General features: G+C 43.4%; 3 non-coding genes across 3 annotated transcripts; 1 reads left to right on the top strand and 2 right to left on the bottom strand.

Moving 5' to 3' along the window:
- Positions 1–460: 460 nt before the first annotated feature.
- On the bottom strand, positions 461–533 carry Trnav-aac (transfer RNA valine (anticodon AAC)). Its single transcript has one exon. It is a non-coding gene; the product is annotated as a tRNA-Val (tRNA).
- Positions 534–2,433: 1,900 nt separating this feature from the next.
- Positions 2,434–2,505, bottom strand: Trnaq-cug (transfer RNA glutamine (anticodon CUG)). The gene has a single exon. It is a non-coding gene; the product is annotated as a tRNA-Gln (tRNA).
- A 7,044-nt stretch (positions 2,506–9,549) lies between these two features.
- Positions 9,550–9,631, top strand: Trnal-aag (transfer RNA leucine (anticodon AAG)). Its single transcript has one exon. It is a non-coding gene; the product is annotated as a tRNA-Leu (tRNA).
- Positions 9,632–13,165: the final 3,534 nt, after the last annotated feature.

The following is a 13,165-nucleotide window of genomic DNA, read 5'->3' as shown; positions in this document are numbered from 1 at the left end:
TGCCGGTCACTGTTTATTATATGCTGCAAATGATTAAAAAAGGCTAATTTTGGTGGCTTGTGGATTGCACCAAAATATTAATTATCTTTATTCAATCAATTACAACTGATAAAAGAGTTGTCTTCTAGCGATCGCCTTGATTTCATATCATTATCGTCCTTATCTTGTCATTTCCTGATCGAGACTTGTCATCTGTGACAGCCATCAAGTGTCATCTCGAGTGGAGAAACATAATTTACCATGAATATGAGCTATAATAATATGGATATTCTACAACATTCATTAGGCGAAGTTGGGTTCAGTCGAAACAAATTGTGAATTTTAAACACATTACAACTGTTCAATGATAAAAAGCATAATTGTATTTTTTATTAGTTTAATTACAGGAGAGTTTTGTCCTCTTACAATAACACTGACAAACCCTCGCTATCGATTCTTGAGCAAACAAAAAATTTGCTCGTGTTTCCGCCCGGGATCGAACCGGGGGCCTTCCGCGTGTTAGGCGGATGTGATAACCACTACACCACGGAAACAGCTTGGTTTCAGTGCATTCCTAAACATTCGGGCTTAACTAATTGCACGAGCGCCAACACAAACCATCGCCTCACCCGCACCAACCTTTTAGATTCCCAGTTTAGTTTCCCCACCAACGGCGTTAGGGAAACCAGGAATAGAAGCGAGCGTACACGGGGTCCCTATAGCCTCTTAGAGCTGGCTGATTCAACTCGACTACTCGGTTGCGTCATATTTTTCTGCACCGAAAATACGCTCGCACCTCACTCTATCAGCCGGCGCTGTCGTCATTTTCGAAAATAAGAAATTGATATTTTTGGCAGCCAAGATGGGTCGGGCGAAAGGTTCGCGAATCGCAACAACAGTTTGACGCCAAAGATTCCTCGCGAATATATGCGACGCTAAGCGGCTGATTTGAGCTAATCGTTTAGATAATGTGACAGTTTGTTTCGGTTGATTGATGAGTTTTTTGTTTGTTTTTCAATATGTTTTAATTTACACTTGTAACATAAAGTTTAAGAACGACAAGGCAATTGAGTCATAAGGGCATGAGAGTTATATAAATTCTTTTTAAATTTTTTTAAATAAAGAAAACTATGAACCAATAGAATGTAAATAGAATCAAGCAACCTGCTTTCGCGACTGTGTTCTACACTTCAATAATTCTCAATAATTTTCTTATCAACCATCGCCTATCGCCGGCAAGACATTCTCTTCCGCCACATTGACGTAACCAGCGCAATATAGGATCGCTCGTTCCTACACAGCTGATAAATCGCGACCCCTCCCAGGGAAAGTCAAAGCAAATCAATCGTGCGTGATTGTTTCCGTAACATTATTCATTGCTCCTCCGCTCTTCTGTCTCGTGTTTGCGCCTCGCCCCGTCTGCGACTGTCAATCAACAGCCGTCCAACAACTGCACGGCACGTTATCAGCGGCTCTCGTCCGGAGAGTTTGTCCGACGACCGTGTCACCGTGATGATGCCGGTGCAAACTGGTACAGGGCCGCCGGTCGGATTCGCGACGCTGCGGAACCGGTTTGCGTGCGAGAACCGGCCCTTCGTCCCTGAAGCACGCTCTTTGGCTGTACCGCGAGACTCGATGGCCCGTTTTGTACAATCGAGATCGGATTATCATTTTATGGACTTCCAACGGGCTTTAAAGTGCGAAGGCGGCTATTCTTTGAGCCGTTTTTGCGCCAACAGTGGCAATCGAACGTCACGCAAGTGGCTTATCAAAATGGGGACGATTTCATTGGACCGGTGGCAGTTTTTGAACTTTGAAGTGTCGGTTCAATATTCCTTTAAGGTTGTGCTGTCCTCTTTTCCAAACACCGTTTGCTAGGAAGAAAGAATGCTATAACATGGTGTAAAGTTCGTACAAAAAAATACCACCACTGTGGTCCCTTACACGAATTAAAAATAGCTTTACACTAGCGTTGACTATTATCATATTTCACAACACTACGAATCAGAAAGTAAGTTTAAAGCTGTTAATTTAGCCAATTTTGATGTTCTAAATCTCACATTAGCCTAAAAACATATCCTTATATGACATCGATTGGTATGCGTGTTAGAAAAATAGCAATGATATGATTGTGGGGAATAATAAAAGAGCAGCAAGACTACAAATCTCACGCTTCCTTCGTACATAAAATAATATTCAATAACATAAAAAAAGGAAAGTATAATTGCCGTATTTTATGCGTTACGAATTAGAAAGTAAGTTTAAAGTAGTGTCAATTTACCCAATTTTGATATTCTAAAAACACACATTAGCTAAAACGTACACTTTTTTATTATATCGATCGTGAAAGTGTTAGATAAATAATAACAACGATGTGGTTTGTGAGGAATAATAATAGAGCAGCAGCAGCAGGACGACAAATGTCACGCCTCCTTTGTAAATAAAAGAAATTGTAGGTCCCACCGAGATTTGAACTCGGATCGTTGGATTCAGAGTCCAAAGTGCTAACCATTACACCATGGAACCTGTTGAGGGTATCAGCTTTCATTTAAAATTTTATTTCTTTCTCCCTCCCACGCTAATCCCTTTCCCAAACCCCGAGCCGAGGGCAGCACAGATCCGATTAGATGAAATATATTTGGTGCAGCTTCCTTATCAGTATGCGCTAAGCAAACGGCCTGCTTGATTGACTTGCCTCACTAATCTCTCGCTTCTTTATCTCTTCACCATGTGTACACCTTCGTTACCTGGTCGGAAAACGTCTTTAGTCACCATGGCGATTTGCACAGATAGCTTACACAACAAATAATGGTCACAGTGGAAGACGATCTCCACCGCTATTACGTCTAAACTGATGGCTCACATCCGTTGCAAGAGGGGACATGTTCGTGATATCGGGCGTTTTTGCGATTCGATTGCTTCTGCCGTTTCCCGAATGATTGCTTTAATTAACAATCGATTCTCGATTATTTTTCTGTCCGTTCAATCGTACCAGCTTCGGCAGCAGCTTCGGCAGCAGCTTCTTGATTTCGTACCCCAAGCGAGGGCAGTAGAGAAAGAGGAATTCTGCAAGCTCCTACACACACACACACACATACACTACGCATGATGCATAGGGCAAAGGGATGCCGCGTTTGTCGGATGGTTTTTATTACAACCCCTGCTGCCATCTCCAATCATGCAGCATGCGTCCTTTAACACCCTGCAGCTAATTACCTCTTCGCTCACCTCAAGGAGACCGACACTGTCGACCGCGCGGAGGTCCACAGACCAGCAAAACCTTCTTCGAGGCTACAACAACCCGACGGATGGCCGTGGGGAGAGTAAAGACCGAAAGACAAACAGGGAACACACATAGACACACCGAAGGGTACACCCAGTAGGCCCTGGCATTAATAGCGAGTCATAAAATAATTTACGATAGATAATATGGACTCATTAAGGTAATCACAATAAATGCGACGACTCCAGCGGGAACTCGAAACGTTCTTCGCCGTTTTCTGTCCACCGGCCGCCCATCCTCCCCTCGGTTGTCGTGAAAATCTTCTGTTCTGGCCGTCGCTGCCCGGTTCTGGTCTTTCTCATTTTCCTCTACCATTGCCCGCTCGGGCCAGACACGTTCCCCCAGGACGAATATGTACGAAAAACGAAATGAAACGGCGTGTTTCAGGGTAAGGAGATTTTCTTACCAACAAACGAATGCCGTGAATCATTTGTTCTTTCCGAGCTTTTCGGGGCGAAGCGAAGGGTAAGACAGTCTCCTCAAAACTGACCAATACCTTACAGCCGTTGGAGTTTCTTCCGGGAAGCAGCCAGGGAGATATAATTCCTCCATTTTATGCCGCACGTATCGGGCATAAGGGAATGCGCCCGGAACTTTGGTCGCCTATAAAATAAATACCTTCGATTTAGTACCGAAGACGTTAAACAGACAAAGCACAATAATGGATTAAAACGAACCTCTAAATGATGATACTCCCTACCATAACCGTATCAATAATCATTAAACCTAGCCCTGTCCTGGAGTACGCCACACGACGGAATAAGTCGGGAGCGAATCGGGAAGGAAAAACGTCCCGGAACTGACATTATTCGTACCCGTGTAGCCATTTGTTCCATCGGTGAGGTGCAGGTGGATGTTTAAAATGAATTTCCAACAATCGTCATTGTTTTGCGAAGAAACTTATGTAGGTACAGATGCCTTCGCGAGGATCACAACCGAAGAAAATGGTTAAATGTTTGCCGCTGTAATTCATTGGGGCGCTTAAAATCTTACACAAACCGACGCAAACGGAAACGATGCTTATGTTTGCGGTGACTAATAGCCATTTCCGTACACTTGCACCATAGCTTTCTTCTCAGAATATTAGTTCAGAAACCTATGCAGGTGTTTCATGTAAGTCCTAATTGAAATAATTACCCAACCAGCGGAGACAAATTCGATCGAAAGAGAGGTACAATATCCTGGTATATTATCACTGGAATGATAGGAAGGAAGTAAGGAAGGAAGGTAATTGTAGTAGTAGTAGTAGTAGTACAACATTTTTATCATTTAAGAGTTTTACATGTTTCACTTACAACTTCTAACAATAAATTGCTATTGGTATTCTCCGAATTGGAACCTTAACACCATATTTCAGGCATGTGTGGCGACATTATGATACTCAGTTTTAAGTGGTAACATTTAACATTTTATTTGTACAATACATATAACCATCGGGAAAAAAACTATGAAAACCCTGAAACTTTTCTCTTGTGTAAAAAAGAAAAGAAAGAACAGTTGATTACAAGGAAGTAAAAACCAAATAGAACAACAAACAAAGACCAAAGAATCGAACACAAAAAACAAAGACATTAAACAGGGATCTGTCAAGAAAAGAAAAGTTAAGATATGTAAAGCTGCGGATAGACGGATGCAATATTTCACTGCAATGAAATAAAATTTGACATTCCTACCAAAAATGACAGTGAAAGCAATATTTCGATGGTTAACCTCCCCGTTTGGATCTTTGCAATGTTGCAATGAAATACGCATAGAAATATTGCAATGACTGTCATTTTAGGTAGAAATGTCAAATTTTATTTCATTGCATTGAAATATTGCATCCGTCTATCCGCAGCTTAAGAAAGGTTTTTCACTGGTACAAAAATCGCTCCATGTCCATCATGTTGCGCATTATGCATTTTCGGTCGGGATAAAAATGGTTGCCAATTACCACCGTCCAGTGTTAACGAACCCCAACGGGATGACGTTCTTCATCAACAGAGGACACGCCATTCAGCGACCGTCACTTTTCATTATCTGGCCGAGAATAAACACACTGAATGAAGAAAAAAAAGTCCTGTAATCAATCCTCATTTGCGGGACCCGCGGCATCGGGTGCGTTGAAGTGTGCGAAAACATTACGTGTTAAAACAAACACGCAAATCCTTCACCCCCACACCCTGCTGAAATCTTCCCTACGGCGTTTTTTTTTCCACCACTTTAACGTGCTCTCGCGCCTGGCTGATTAGTATTGCTCTGCATGGAGCTCTGGCTTATGTTAAACAACTTTGACTGAAAAGACAGCCAAACACCACGCACCACCAAGCGCTCACGCCAATGAGCAACCCCTCCAGCATCACGATGCATTTGACTTCACATTCGTGGGGACAGTTGATCCGGACAGCACATGGCCGTGCACGAACGCAAGATGATCTAATTTCAGAGCCAGCACATTTTTATACGACTTTATTGGCCAACTGTCAGTTGCTATGACAGCTCGTTCACGGCGCGAACGAACCAAACACTCGATTGTTAGCGTTCAAACCCTCCATCGAATGCATGCCGCCCTACGTAGGCAACCACATTGGCCCGGCTGGAAGCAGCAAGCAAAGCCGGCCACAGTGAATTTGTATCACAATTAATCGCTTATTTAAATTCATCATGATCCGGTTGAAGTTCACCCATTCTCCACCCCCCTGGTGGTGTGCTCTCCCGTGCAGTTTGTTTTCATTTGCACGTGCGCCCCGAAAGCGTACGGATTAATGGACGAACCAAAATGGTCGTCGCCCGGCAGCACTCAGCAGCAGCAAAACAATAAAGCCTCCACCCCTGCGCGCGCCATCACAAAATCCAACAACGACGGTCCAACATGGTGCCCATGGCGAACAATAGATGTTTTTGTTTGGCACGAAGGGGCCATTTTTATTTTTCGCTTTACTCGGTTCTGTATATGATGGCGGGGAGGGCGCGGGGTTGAGTGAGCTGGAATCCGATTCGTTTGTGGAAGGATTATCCCGAACTGGGGAGAAACGGAGGTGCGGTGGATGGTCACCTAGCGATGATGGGGGGAGTCACTGTGATCAAGGCCCCAATCAGTTAAATCCGATCGGACAAGCGTCGGAACGTCTATTTGCAAAAGACGGGAAAAAGAGTGTCGGATTATCGAGTACAGTTCAGAGCAGTCAAAGGATTTACTTCATCACACAACAACAAAGTGCCATATTTTATGCTTTTTTGTTTTAGAAAAAAGAATACTGCGTTCTAGGAAAATACATCATTACTTTACAGTAGCATTATCCTTATTAAGAAAAATAAGGAAGCGTTTTCTTATTGAATAAATCACAACAAAAATAAGCCTTCGATCGACGAAATACACTCGTCGACATGTTTATCAATAATCTCTTCGAACAGAAAATGACATTATCTTCATTTGAGCAAACGAGAGTATTCCAACCACACATCAATTTAATAAAAATCAAAATAAAACTGGATAACCCACGAACAAAAATGATAGAATGATGAAAATGACAAAAACACATCTTGATATATAGGTTAGAAGGAAACTTTTGTGAATACTCGAAAAAAATAGTCTACTGTTTGGAAATTATAACCAATATTTTATACTGAAACAGAGTTCGCCGAAATAGAGAATTTTTATTTCGTACGACATTAGCACTTATTTGCTCATACTTTCGTTTAGTTGGACTTCCGAATATTTGTGAAACGACAAAAGATCACTAAAATCTCATTTACGAGTTAAGTGATACGTTTTAAGGTCACCTAAAATCTGCTTTTCAAATTGAACGCTTACATTAGCGCGATAATTAGCCTGGAAGTGTTTGAATCAAACCTAGCAATCACTTTTGCCAGTAACGAACTGTCGTATGTATGCGCACAAGCAATGTTTAATTATTTTTCGATGTAAACAAATGCACATTAAAACACGCCAACATGGCTTCTTTTGTCATGTTCGCTTGTTTCGTAGCAACACGTCATAATTGAGCGGATTTTAAATTAAAATGGGCTTTCGATCGCTGAACATTCGGAAAGAAAATACCGTTTGCATGCAGCCATCGCTGGTTTGATTGTTCAAACGGGGTTTATTGTTGCACTGGCAACACAATGGCAACCGCCGCTGGCTGTATGCTGCGTGCAACGTGAAAAACATGTGTGTGCATTTTATTTCTCCAAATATGTAAATAAAACAAGAAATAAAAGGTTGCAGAAATAATACGCACAAAAGCGGCTGTAATGCATGTTGGTGAAAATGGGTGTATTATGTGCGTTCTTTTTTTGTGTTTCAGGAGATTTTCCGTCCGCCGAATCCGAACAATGATTGCTACATGCAAATGGGACGTACAATACATGATGCCATGGAGATTATCTCGCAATCGGTGTGTGCGATGCATTTTACCAATGTTGACGAAGCATCCCACATTCAACTGCAAATGAGCAGCCAATCGATGCGGTTCGATGCTATTCCAGATCAGAATTATGCAATCCGGCTGCCGCCCGCCGATCCATCCCTCGACCCCGGTTACATGGTTCCATCGGCGGCACACACACACACACACTGCTTGATCGTTGTGTAAACCACCCTCCCACTGGGAGGGGTATAGACACACGGACTCAAGTACAGCGAGAGGTTTGTGCCTATTAAGCCATTTATCAGTCAGTATATAATTGCGGAAGAGTGAACAACAACAACAAAAAAAAAGCTAAAATGCAGATAAGCGTGTGCTGGAGTGCGAATGAAGGAACTGAACGCTCTCGGAGCCACCCAGCCTCTTTGCCGGGGGGTGAGGTTGGAAAACGGATGCCTCGCGGACAGCAAGAGCGGCTGGCGAACGAACCGGCAACCGGCGAGCACTAGCCAACGAACGGACGGGCAGCCAGATAAGCGCTTAGTCAAACATCTGGTCTGCCTTGCGAGGGGGTTGGGGTTGGTACGGCACCTCCTTTGCTCGCGACTCCCGTTGCTTCCCGTCCCGTTCCCTCGCACGCGTTGTTTAATAGGCGGAGAGAATCTTCGATAATTGGAGTGCTTGTTTATTGATAAACATGCTCGGTGTATGTGCTGTAGTATTACGTGTACCGAGCCGCTCCCCTGGCCGGACATTCAACGTCTTCCTCTGGCGCTGGGTGTGCCCAAACGCCATGGACCAGGGCTTCTCAATCACAATGACCACCAAATTTACATACTCAATCAACGGTAAAAAATGATAGCGAATGAAATTGCAACGACTGTTATATATGTAGCGTTTCGGCTACAAACGATGTGTTGATATGACTTCGACTTAAATGGTTTAAGTTCTTAATTCGTTTGTTTTGAACGATTAGTATGAACGATCTTTGATTTTGAACGATCTTTGTATTACAATCACAAGCAATTTGCTTGTTTGTACGTATGTTTTGTCCGAGTTTGTTTCACTATCAAAACATCATTTATCAAAAAACACGCTTTTGCATTTTTGAGCTGCGGTCTTCTGTTATCTAATATTTTATAATAGTTCCAGTTTTCAACTAGATGCAAATAAAATTGATAAAACCTCACAATCATTACTTAAACGTAGGAAATTTATTTGAAAAGCAATTTTGCGGGATTAAAAGTCACCTATCTACAACATTATAAAGTAATCTGGAGGTACGTACTTCTGTGTTTTCAATAGTTTTAGTTTTCAACTAGACATAAATAAAATTGATAAAACCTCAAAATCATTACTTAAATGTAGGATATTAATTTAGATATCAATTGTGCATGATTAAAAGCCACCTATCCAAAAACTATACAGCAATCTTTAAACTACAATAGATCTCACATACTATCTAGATTGGTTTGATTAGTAGTTTTGCAATTTTTTAAAGAATTGTTCTTAAACAAACAACATGAGTTATAAAGGAATCACATTATTTCAATTATCCTTGATCGAAATATGAGAATTTCTTAAGTGCGTGTTAGTCCACAGTTTAGTGGAAACTATAGATCTAAGATTCGCATGTTAAAGTTACATTTAATTTAAAAAATCGTATTTATGTGCACCGCAATAAAAAGCTGCTTGAGAAACACTGGCCCGGACTATGCGAACGCACATGTATTTATATTCTTGATCTCGCTATGTTTACCGACCTCTCTGTTTCAAGGCATTGTAAAGCTTTGATTAAGTCCACAACGTTGTTGAAGTCGCGGAACGATGCCTAGGCTAGCAAGCAATAGAAGCTTGTGCTTGTGCGTGAGTTATTTTTGAACGGTCGTGCCGAAATCGGTAGCGCTTGCGATCCCAAACGAACGCAGCTCCATGCACACAGGTAGCGTGGCCGAGCGGTCTAAGGCGCTGGTTTAAGGCACCAGTCACTTCGGTGGCGTGGGTTCGAATCCCACCGCTGCCACACTAGAGTTTTTGTTTTTGCATTTTTAATGCAAGAAAATAAATCAAACGCTAGGTAGGTTGCAAAGAAAGCTAAGAAAGTTGATTTGTAAAAACAAATCCTTGCTACCCATTTGGTTTTCTTTTTAACATTGTTACACAAAATGATTAAAGAAACATCATCCTAAGCGTCTTGTCGTGCAAATAATTCCTTGGTAACCATTTACAACACCCATCCAATGCCGCCACCGGTGCTTCAAATTCCGACCGCATGTACACGAGTTTCCATCAGTCCGGGCACACATCATCCCTCTAAATCGCCAACATTAACTCGCGTTACACAATTTTCCCATCTCCTCGGCTCAGTTTCTCAGCTCCCTGGGCATCAATTATCGTTTGATCACTTTCGTCGCCCCATCCGCTTCCCCCCGCGTTCCCGGTGGACCGGGGATCAGCTCGACGGCGCAGTAATTCTTTGCTTTGCGCTTCCAGCTTTTTCTTTTCGTTTTTCCCTTTTACAACGAACATGATGATGGTGGCAGATGCAGCATCGTTATCCAAAAACCGCACCTCCACCACCACAGCACCGACCCGGAGCGTTTGCGCCTTTCGGAATCGCTCCGGTAAACATCGTGCGCCCATGAATCTGTCATCAATTTATGTTTCCATATTTTTTCCTTCCTTTGGTTTTTGAGTGATATCCACACTCGCGGAACGCTTGCCGGTGGCGGGACGGTGCGTACCGGGGGGGTTCCTGGCGTCAACAGGAAGCCAGGATCATCCCCATCGCGCCGTGAGCCGTCGTGAGCGACGACGCCGTCATGATGATGAGCATTTGCGAAACGATTTCGTCAGGTTTCATGTGGAAAAAAAGGGAATGCGAAGAAAAGAAGAAAGGAAGCGAAATCCCTGCGAGTCAAAACTCATTTCGCAACACATCGTGTGCTGCTGCTGTTGCTGCCGCCGCCGTTTGCCACGTCTTTTATAAGGCCCGTGGTAACGCGTTACATTGGCCGGGGCTTGTGCTCCTTTCGCCCGGGCGGATTTTCCCTTCGCTTCACAAGCCGATTAATTCGTCTCCCAACCCGGGCGCTTTGACGCTCGTATATTCTATTTTTCCTTCGCATCAAGCATCTAATGTCGCTCGGAATGTCCTCACACCAACACACATACACACACGCACAAAAGGCGATGTACATCGTTTGGCGGTGGAAATGAGATGAGATTAAACTTTTCCTTCGCTATTTCTCGTTTCGTGACTTTGTACTTTGTCGTTATCCAGCAGCGAGCGAGGCGTTTAAGAGTGATTTTTATTTCAAAAGTATGACAGTTTTAAATCAGGACAAAAATAAGAAATTCATTCAACGGTTGCACTGAACCATTTAAGGAAACGGCATGGAAATAAAATGGCATCCATCAGGCTGCTTATTACGTACCATTGGATGACCGGAGAAACCAAGACGACTTTTACGGCGGCACGGTATACTGCCTGCAAGGTCGTTACCGGCAGGCGAAAAACTGGCCACCGAACCGGAGGGGGGTTTCGAAATTGAGGAAAAACGCCGGCCATAATTAAACCGTATCACGTGTCACTTTACGAGACCGAGCTTGGGAGATGGAAGGTTGGTGGAAAGCGAACACCTTCTGCTCTCACCTCCGGCGGCCGTATGATAACATCCATTTTATCGATTCGGGCCCAATGAAACGGGAGCTTTGGCTTTCGGTGTAGCAAAGGAAAAAAAACCCGGCGAGCACAATTTGATGCTGATGGGAAATTCCATCCGTGTCACTCGGAGCAGACACACCGGTGGGATTTAATAAAGCACACGTATACGCCTACACGAACCCGAACACCCATAAAAACACACAAAGCCAATCCTTTTGCCAACAATCGTCGCACGAAGCACCAGGCGCCTCCATGATTCCAGTGCCCCACGGAAACCGGTGGTGAAAAATGACTTGGCAGCGAGAGCTGCGCTAGCCGGCAAAACAAAGGCTCAACCGTTCAGTGTTTGAAGTGTTTAAATGAATCTAACAGCTACGCTCACATTCCCGGAAGCACTCAATCTTATTCGACGCAGAGCAATTTGCTTTCCCTCCACACTTCTTACGAATGAGGATGCGTTTGACGGAGGGTTCAAATAACCAATAAAGCGATGCAAAGTCTCGATATGTGCTTAACGTTATCTTTATGGCGTTCATATAGTTTCTCCGGGACCATAGATCTTCGTTATGGGATGCTTTACTTACGTTCGCCCTGGAAGAGTTTGATGGTCCTCATTTCGTTTGCGATAATGATCAACATCAGGGAAGGTTGACAATAAAAATGTAAAGTCACTCCAGGAATGTCAGAAGGGATTAGTTTCACAATTACGGTAACAAATAAGAGAGGTATGTTTAAGTGCGAGATAAAATTGAATCGATTTGTAATAGAATGCTGAAGAAGCATTAACAATAAAGAGTAGTATCTAGCCTCTATGGCAAAGACTTTACTCAAAAGGTGATTGATGTTCTAATTGATACGAAATTGGAAAGCCCTTTTTTGACAAAACCCGATAAAAAGTGCACTCTTTTAATGATGTTTGTTTAGAAAAACTTCGGTTTTGTGACAAAAATCAATATATACCGCCATATGTGCGCCCCTGAAGTCGCCCACGATTCGCGCTTCGTTTTGCTTAATATTCCTCTGGGACTTTTGTTTTCCTCCCCACCGGGGGACCTTTCCTCCCACCTTGTCGTGGCAAAATGTAACGCCTCCGGTCGCCTTTTCCAAACACACACACACACAGACACACTCACCCGGTACGGCATCTCCTTTTTGGCGCTCCGGTTCTTTTATCCACTTCACTGTCACAATATTTGTCATTCAATTTCCTGAACAAACACAGCCGTGCAATCTCTTCCGCGCGGCGCAAAGGAGGTTCAGTTTTTTTCCTTCTCTAGAGGCCCTCCAACCCTTTCACCCATCCCCGCCTATATTCTTTTCTTGAGCGATTCACCCTTTTATCTTCTTCCATTCCAATTTGTGTGTTCAGTATGTAACGAAGGCTGTAGAGTGAGGCTTTTGGATGGCGTTCTTTGACAATCCCTTTCGACAAGTACAGGCTTTCTTGGTGCATTCGATATCCAGAATCGAGATGAAACTTTTTTTTTTCTTCCCAAAAAAAAAACGATTATTTTCAATCAACGCAAAACATTCTCAATCTTTGGGCCATCGAGCAATTAGTCTGCCCCTAATCTGATATTCATAGCTTCGCCGATATTTACATGCCAGCCAGAAACTTATTTGCTAATCGCTCCACTAACAATTAGTCGTAATTTATCGCCCACCACGGATCCGGGGCGATACGATAAAACCCATCGCCGGCGCGCTGCGCATGAAATATGATCCGTTTTCGCCAACGGCTTGTTTTTGTTCCGCACTCGGGGTTGCGCTCTCCTATCGCGGCTTCCGCCGAAAACGGCCGACCTTGACGCCATGTTCCGCGGCCAACGCCAGCCAGTGTTGTTCCGATAATCGTACTAAAACACACACACACACATCCCAAACCACCCT

Source organism: Anopheles ziemanni, chromosome 3 (genome assembly GCF_943734765.1).
Source record: "Anopheles ziemanni chromosome 3, idAnoZiCoDA_A2_x.2, whole genome shotgun sequence".
In the NCBI taxonomy this organism is placed as follows: Eukaryota; Metazoa; Arthropoda; class Insecta; order Diptera; family Culicidae; genus Anopheles; species Anopheles ziemanni.
The sequence above is the reverse complement of the archived record's forward strand: the minus strand, read 5'-3'. Positions and strand labels throughout refer to the sequence as shown.